Source organism: Strongylocentrotus purpuratus, unplaced genomic scaffold (assembly GCF_000002235.5).
Source record: "Strongylocentrotus purpuratus isolate Spur 01 unplaced genomic scaffold, Spur_5.0 spur5_scaffold_6, whole genome shotgun sequence".
Classification (NCBI taxonomy): domain Eukaryota; kingdom Metazoa; phylum Echinodermata; class Echinoidea; order Camarodonta; family Strongylocentrotidae; genus Strongylocentrotus; species Strongylocentrotus purpuratus.
This window is the reverse complement of record NW_022145612.1, coordinates 54,178,870-54,187,498: the sequence shown is the minus strand read 5'-3', so window position 1 is coordinate 54,187,498 and position 8,629 is coordinate 54,178,870.

Below are 8,629 nucleotides of genomic sequence, written 5' to 3'. Positions count from 1 at the left end.
TATCTGTAATTATTGCTAGCCTATAGTTTATTTTAAGCTTGCCTGTATCGTAAAATCCGGTATGAGCTGTTCAATAACAATAATACTATTAAACAATAATTTTTATTATAACAATAATGATAATATTTATATTAATAATGATGATTATAATAATTACCATAATATTAATAATGATAATAATCATTCTTGAGGATATGAAAATTTAAGAAAATAGCTTTACAGCTTTATAGTCGTATCCAAGGTACCATAGCCCCCTCCCTCCCTTGAAAAAGAATGGAAGCTTTTTTAGAGAGAATCTTTTCTTGCCTCTAGCGAAATCCATTTAAAAGCATAACCCCCATCTTCAGTAAGCAAACCTTTCGCCCCATTTTCTGCAACTCTGGACTTACCCCCAATAGTCAGTCAAGCAAAAACGACAAACCAAAAAACAAACAGAAAAATACGATTAGAGGGCATTCAAAGCATGTAAGTTATTTCTTTCGATACCAGGTCCCTCTTTATTACCCGGCTCGCAGGGGCGAGTAGTATGACACGCTCTTCTCCTTCTCCTGCATGAGTGTTCGCATTTTTTCCAAGAGTGAATCAGTTTGGAAAAAAAACTTTGCCTTTGTTCTCTAGACATGACTCCCTGAATAAGTTGTAGGAATTGAGCGATTTTCCCCTGATACTTTTCTTCTTTATTATTTTTTGTAATAACTTAATTCCCGTCTTACCGATGTTATTCGGCGAAAAAAATACACAGAAGGAAAACAAAATATCTAAATTTTGAAATTAGATCAATTCGTACTGAAATATCTCCTACCTGCACTGGTTTATCATTTTACTTTATTTTTTTTTTTGTCTTCAAATTCCGGCTACAGTTTTCAAGAGTGAACGACATTATTTTGTATTGGAAAAGTTCCCACTGTGATTCGATACCCTTTAATGACCAATATTTTGGTCAGTCGTGTATGCAATGGACTAAAAGATTGTGATAGAAAACGTGTTAAGAACCTTTTAACCTCTTTTAACATGTCCTCTTTAGGCGAAACAGAATAAAGTATAGCACTTATCATGCTATACTCCCTAAACTGCTGGAAGCACTCAGCATTCGGACTCAATCTGGTTTATCATATTAACTTGATACGCCTTTTCCCTGCTCCCACGACAAAACAAAATAGAAATTTGATGCCATCAATGCTATATTATTCACGCAGGCAAACCACCTAGGGGAAAGAGGGAGTTACATTATTACCATCATACTTTTATATTCTATTTTCAAGAGCAATCGTGGTATCGGTATTACTAATACTATAGGCTGGCCATTTTTTTAAAATCAGGTTTATCTTCTTTTATTATGTATCTACATGACCAGCGTTCTTACTCTTAGTATTCCTGAACTAGAATTCTTTTGATCAGTATAAATAGTTATTAATTTCAAAAGACAAGATTGATATAGTTAGGGCTCTTTAAATAAGGAAGTCTGGAAGCTACGGGAGCGGGGGCGCACGGGGATGGCAAAAGCTCCCCCAATCGAATGGCAGAAGTAAATAAAAATATTCTAAAGTCCAAAACTAACTTAAGGGATGGGAAAACGAATGTATGCTTGAATAAGGCAACTAACAAACGAAATCATACAATTCGAAAGGCTACGTCATTTTTGTTTTCAAAAGTGCATCTTTAATTGCGATCTTGTCAGGATGCACAAATAGTAATCAAGACGAGATAATTAGGACCTTGTTGAAGATTAACTTTGTGCTAGAAATTATGAAATAAAAGTTACTTGTACGTGCTACCACGAAGAAAATTGTCTCAACATCTTTTTTTTTTCTCGCATTTCTGGAACTTGCGAAAAAATATTTACTCATAACAAAATTAAGAAGCAAAATAGATGAAAAATAATTTTAATCGTAATTTCAGAATTGGTTCTTCTAATGCTTTTTTTCGATGTAGTAATGTACTCTCTGTTTATTTGCTCATACTGTTGTCTGAGAGAGGGAATATTAGAAAATGAAGTTAGATTGAAAATGATGATCAATTAATTACAAGATTAATTAGAGCCTTACAGGAAACGTGACTATTCACGAGGTATCAGTTTGGTTTGTGTCCGGCTTGTAATGGGATAATGCGCATAATAATTATCTTTGCGTGACTTTCCACAGTGGCCCATCTAGCATAAGGCGGAGCTGGCATTCATATCCTCCTATCAATTTACAGGCTCAGAAAAAAATGTATATATATATATATATATATATATATATATGTAATAAAACTATACACCAAGGATATATATATATATATCTAGAAGCAATTGGTGTTTCAGATTTCAGGGAATACGATAAAATTAGCAAATATAAGATGGAACATGTCCTAATGATTCCGCATCCCGCTTGCTTTACAGCACAAGGACGTTTTATCGGTTTCTAGATATACACCACTGTCTGACTGGCATTTTCTGTAGGCTTAATATTCCTAATCAACGTTTATGAAGCAAACCAACACAAACATCAATGATGATCAGCTTTTTGTTTATTTAATTATAATTTTTTAACAAGATATCGTCATAATTGAAATAGAAAATAGGATTAAAAGTATTAACAGTCCGTCTGTGACCATGTGTGCACTTTGTTCCCAAATTAGATACTAAGAAATTGCTAATCTGCAGTAAACACGGATTGAATGGATGAAATGATAGAAACTAAATTCATAGCCTGGGGTTAATGCTACATGTTTATCACTTTTTGAAATATGCGTGCTAAAAAATTGAAATGGTTGTTAGCCCGGAAACCAAGACTAGGTAACGCCTAGCCGGGCGGAAGCCGAATGCCCCGGACATGTGGCAATCAAATATCCGAAACGAAAAGTGCTAAATGCCTTTTCTTCTCTTAAAAATTAATGATTGACAACTCCCTGACAACTTTTTTATATTCTATCTGTACCTCAACCTGTACTGGTGTCTCTACCTCCCTCTCTTTCGCACCTCTCTCTCTCTCTCTCTCTCTCTCTCTCTCTCTCTCTCTCTTTCTTTCTCTCTCTTCATTTTGTTATAATCATCGTACCTATGTGTATGTACCGAAGTAGAAATTACATTATCATTTCAAGAAGATCATCATAATATTAAAAACACACTCTTCAGCTGGATGAATTTTACTTAAGTTTTGTATAAATAAATTTTGGAAACTAGTTTTTTTATTTTTATTTTGTTTTATTCTTAAAAGAAAAAAAACAAGATGGCACCGTATGAATATGTGTTGGCCTATACGTCATATCCCTTTTTCTTAATGGCTTTTATCTCATTCCAGAACCATCAAAGTCTTCCCAAAATTGCCACATTGCCATCATTTTGTCCTTTCGAAAAGTTTTTTACCGATACCATTCCCTTTCTTCTCAACGTTTATTCTTCCTCTATAGGGCTTTTGCTCCCCTCCCCCCTCTCTCTCTCTCTCTCTCTCTCACTATTTTCTTTCTCCCCCCCCCCCCCTCTCTCTCTCTCTCTCTCTCTCTCTCTATCTGTCCTTCCCTCCGTTTGTGTCTCTGTCTGTCTCTCACTACCCCTCTCACTAGCTCTTTAATGCTTTCATTCTTTTTTAATCACAACTTCACTCCTTGCGGTTCCTGAAGTTATAATTAAGAACTACGAAGACAATGAAAAGAGATTTGGAATCGGATACAGACCCGACAACGGTAAAAAGTTTTCCTCTTTATATATATCTCTACATCAGCGGCCGTTACCCTGGTCCATTTAGGTTTCCTGTACTGGCGTGGGAATGTCATTGTGAATATTGTAAAATGCCACATCAGGAATATTATAGCAATATAGTCTTTAATATACCTGAGACATTATCATCAATGAGTTCCTTTGAGATAGGTATATAGGCCTCTGAAATGTGGTGATTATGATGCCTCCTCCCCCCTCCCAATCTTCAGGGCAACAAAATGCAGACGCTGGTGAATTAAGACGTCGGTTGGTTTACCGTGCGGGAAATGCCCAGAATCCATTTGCAACTTGTTTACTCGTAGGAATGTTACGTGTGGCGTTTTAAACTATGACATGTTTACCTCTGACAAGTTTCCATGTCTTCTATGCATATATTCTTTTTTGAATTTTGATTATTGGCAAAAATGATCCACCCCCTACCCCACTCTCGCCAAGAAAAACATATGCCATTTCAGATCTCTTTAATGCCTACATGCTTCTTTTTGCTATTTGGGGAAAGACTGAATAAAGGGCAATAAAACAATTAGGATGGCGTGGAAAAATGACCATGTGTTAAAATTTTCGTTTGCTCATATTCTGGGCGACGAGAATTTCATCAATAATTTAAATCTTGGACTATGGATTATATCGTTAAGATATATTAGTAAAGGTGTTTTAAGCTAGTCGATGTAGATGAGCAGACTTTATTGCGAACCGGACGCGACGAGAATTATTACAAATCTAAATTTCCGGTGGTACGAGGGAGGGGCTTGATCCAGGGACTCATGGGTGGACAGTTGACAGGAAGAAGTGATCTTGTCCGCTCTCTCTCTCTCTCTCTCTCTCTCTCTCTCTCTCTCTCTCTCTTCCTCCCTCTCACTCATTCTTATCTCACCTTATCTGTCTCATCTCCCTGTGTGTCTCACCCCTCTTTCTCTCTCTTATATAATTCTTTCTCTTGTTTTCTCTGTCATATTGATTTGTCTCTCCTCTCTCTCGCTTGCTTTCTCCCTCTCTCTATTTTCTCTCTTACAAACACACACACACATACACGATGGATAAATATAATATTTTTAACGTCATAATTACCAAACAATACCAAGTGCATCTGAAGGGTATTGACTCTTCGTAGAGACCTGGTCTTAGTGGGGAAAAATAAAATAATACAATTCACAATACTACTGAGGGTTTTACAAATATATCGAACAGACGAAAAGAAAGGGATGAATTTTTGAAATTTTAAATTGCTAGTAAAGCGGGTAATATTATTATTCAATTCAATTAAACAATCCGAGAACTTTTTTCCACAATACTGTGCACACACAAAAAAATCAGAATCATGCTCCCCCTTTTTGAATGTCATTTCCGTCACGGGGACTGAGAAGCGGGATAATTTTATAGTGAAATTGGTACAAAACAAAAGAGAGATAGAGATGTTCCCATTTAATTATTAATTTCAGTTTTTAAAATCACATAATTATCGCTTATTCTCTATTATTACCTTTTCTTAATTTTACCTTCACCGATCTATTTTTTCCCGATTTTTCTGCTTCAAACCATAGTTTTGTATGGAGGATCATAAGAAGATCAAACAATGCCTTTGAAAAGCGACATCATGATACTGAACAAAACAACACTTGATATAAAAACATGAAAATTAGGAGTCGAAATGAATTCAAAAGAAACCTTAAAGTCATAAAGCATTATCGATATGGTCACGTTCTCGATTCTGATCAGATCTCTTCATGATAACGTGAGTAATGTTTTTCGAAAAATACAAGAATGCCAAGGCTTTTTCTTTTAAATATAATTATATGGATTGAAAATATGTTATTGCATCTCAATCATGTTTTTCGTCTTGTTTCAAAATCAGATCACCGTCTTTTGATATCAGTTTTCACTAAAGGTAGACGAGAAAAACAACTTTGGATTGTCATGAGATTTCCTTGTTAGTACGGGTCTTAAAGGGATTCCAAAACGATACCGTATCCAGGAACCCAATGCTGTATACCTTTTGTATATAATATTAAGTTTTTTTTTAAAAGAAAGTTCCACCATAATGATACACTGGCGTGTAGATGTGAAAAAATAACTCCTAGGGCAATAGCTAACTTCGGATCCAGGGGCGGCACCACATAATTTTTAAACGGACACATTTTCGCAAAAATCTCTGTAAAGAGGGGCTATCATTTTGAGGACATTTTGTTTTAAACGATGACACAAAGGGGTACGATTGCAAATATTATATCAGTATTTATTGTTTTTTTAATTCCTTTCAATTTCCTTTCTTTTCTTTCCTGTTTTCGTCTTTGCTCTTTGGGGCCCCCATCAAGCACCAACTGAGGCACGTGCCCCTTTCTCCTATATAGGATAAGCCTCTTAATCCATTCGTCGTATTTCCGTTTATCAAATCGATTTAAAATAACAATACCAATGATGATTGTAATTTGTACTATGATTATAATTTGTTTCAAGAGAGAAAAGAATAAAAACTGACCATAAAAAAAAAAAAATACAGCTGAAATCGATGTACAGGCTGTTTATCTCGAGCACGACGGGATTTGATTGGTATTCTTCAAATAAAGATTTCGAAATTCACATATCCGTCTCCCCCTTTTTAAAACACCAAAAGACAGATTTAAAAAAAGATGGTGGAACAAAATATTATTAAAAATACGACATCGAAAGTATCATTAGGATAAATATATTCGGCAATTTGTGATTGCATTTGCGTCATCATCGCGTCATTCATTGAACTGTTGCTCGAGTTTTTAAAGTAGGCTATGATACCAGGCAGGATTGTCAATAGTTAACTTGCACAAACTTATCAATGTACCTAGTCGATGTGCATATCCGCGCTAGCCTTCTTTTTCGGGAGGGGGGGGGGGGGGGTTGGATCAATGGAATTAATAAGTGGGCAAAGTGCGAGGCAGGCGAGAAATGACATGGTTTTAATATTTGATAAGCTCCTTAATTACCTTTTTCTTTTCTTTCCCCTCTCTCCTTTCTCTCTCTCTCTCTCTCTCTCTCTATCTCTCGCTCTCTTTCTCTCTCTTTCTCTCTCTCTCTCTCTCTCTCTCTCTCTCTGTCTATCTGTCTCTCACCCTCTCTCTTTTCCATTTCATCTAATTTGAAGGGACGGGGGCTATCAATTCCCGTCATTTAGCCATCGTCCATAACACGACAATAGAATCTTGCAACTGATTGTTTTCACTCTTGGTCCTCAAACAGTTTTAAAAATTCTCAGACTTTAAGCACATTGTATTGTCCAATATATCCCCCCCCCCCCCCCCCCCCCTCTCTCTCTCTCTCTCTCTCTCTCTCTCTATCTATCTATCTATCTTCCCTATATCTCTCTCTCTCCAAACTTGTTTTCTGCGTTTCCCACCAAGATTATACCTCTCAGTATTTTCAATTCTCTTTCAATTTTTGTTAATGATGTGTTTTATATATTTTCTCAATATCACAGGTACTTAATATTATAAAAATCATGCAATTTATTTCATACTGACTTGACATCACATTCAGAATAATCAAAATACAATACAAAAGTATAATTCTTAAATAACATCAATTGCTAAACACAACAACTCTTTCATACATTTCTTTATTCGTTTAAAACAATAATAGTATACAATTATACACTGTCTTGAGAGGTTCCGGTTAAAACTATGCGCAAAGTGGTGACTCCAATAGTACTATTTTGCTGAGGAGCACAGCTCCGAAGCAAATGGTACTTTTGGAGTCTCCGAGGCCCATAGATTTAACCAGTACCTCGAATAGAAGGCATGGTTTATTTGTTTTATATCCTGCATCAACAATTTTTTTTTAATTACCATTATTGGGAAAGAAAACAATTTAGAATTTTAAAAAAATGTCAACTTTCATCAACAACAAAAAAAGAATATCTTGTTTTCATTAAATTAAGATTTGAAGAAGGAAAACAAATTCACATTTTTGTTGAACTTCCAAATAGTACTCCCAAATAGTACTTCTAATCCAAAATAGTACTCTCATATAGTACTTTAAACTTAACCTTAAAATAGTTGAAATATTTCTGGTCACAAGACGAGCTCTTAACCAATCAAAAACCAATAAATTTTGGATGCATGATATAATAATAAATATAATTAAAAAATACTTAGTAATTTCATGTTCATTTTGTTTTCTTTCAAAATCGCTTTATCTCTTGAAATAAACAAAATAGATAAATGCTTGCACATGAAAATAATACTACTTCTGAAAAGAGAAAAAAACTCCTCAAAGAGAGAGAGAGAGAGATAAAGGTTTTTAAAAAGAACAAAAAACAAAAACAAAAAAACAAAACAAAACAAAACAAACCAAAACAAAAACAACAACAAACACAAAGCAAATAAATACTGCTGGTTTTAAGGGCTAGGAAGTTGCTTCTTTCAAGTATACTTATATCACACAAAACCTTCCAAGGCCTCCCAATTTTTTTAAGTGAATTGAAAGAGTATCCCTTTCCATTGCAATTTGTTTTCCTCTTTCCTATTTGAAACAAAAAGTAGACGTCGGTAGATATCGTTAACAGATTGAATTCGCCTTCCGTTACAAATTTGTTCCCAAAATTGGATCATCAACATCGACACATTTTCTCCGAAACGAAAGGGAAATGTAAATATCAATCAACACGCCCGATTAAGTAAAACAAGAAAGGGTTGTGAAAACAACTTCATCCACCCACCATACACACATTTATAAACAATGTGGCACTTCTAATCAGAATTCTCATTTAACATTTCAGTTTTTATAAGAGAAAATAAAGAACCTATTAATCGAATCCCGTATAAGCCTGAGGTTGGCGTATGTACACCTGTTTTGCACATAATAGAAAAACAACCAATATCAGCCTCGAAACGAAGGAACTTTGAATAAAACTACGTAAATATTTATTCCATTCATTTTGAATCTCTATCCAAGGATGTAAAT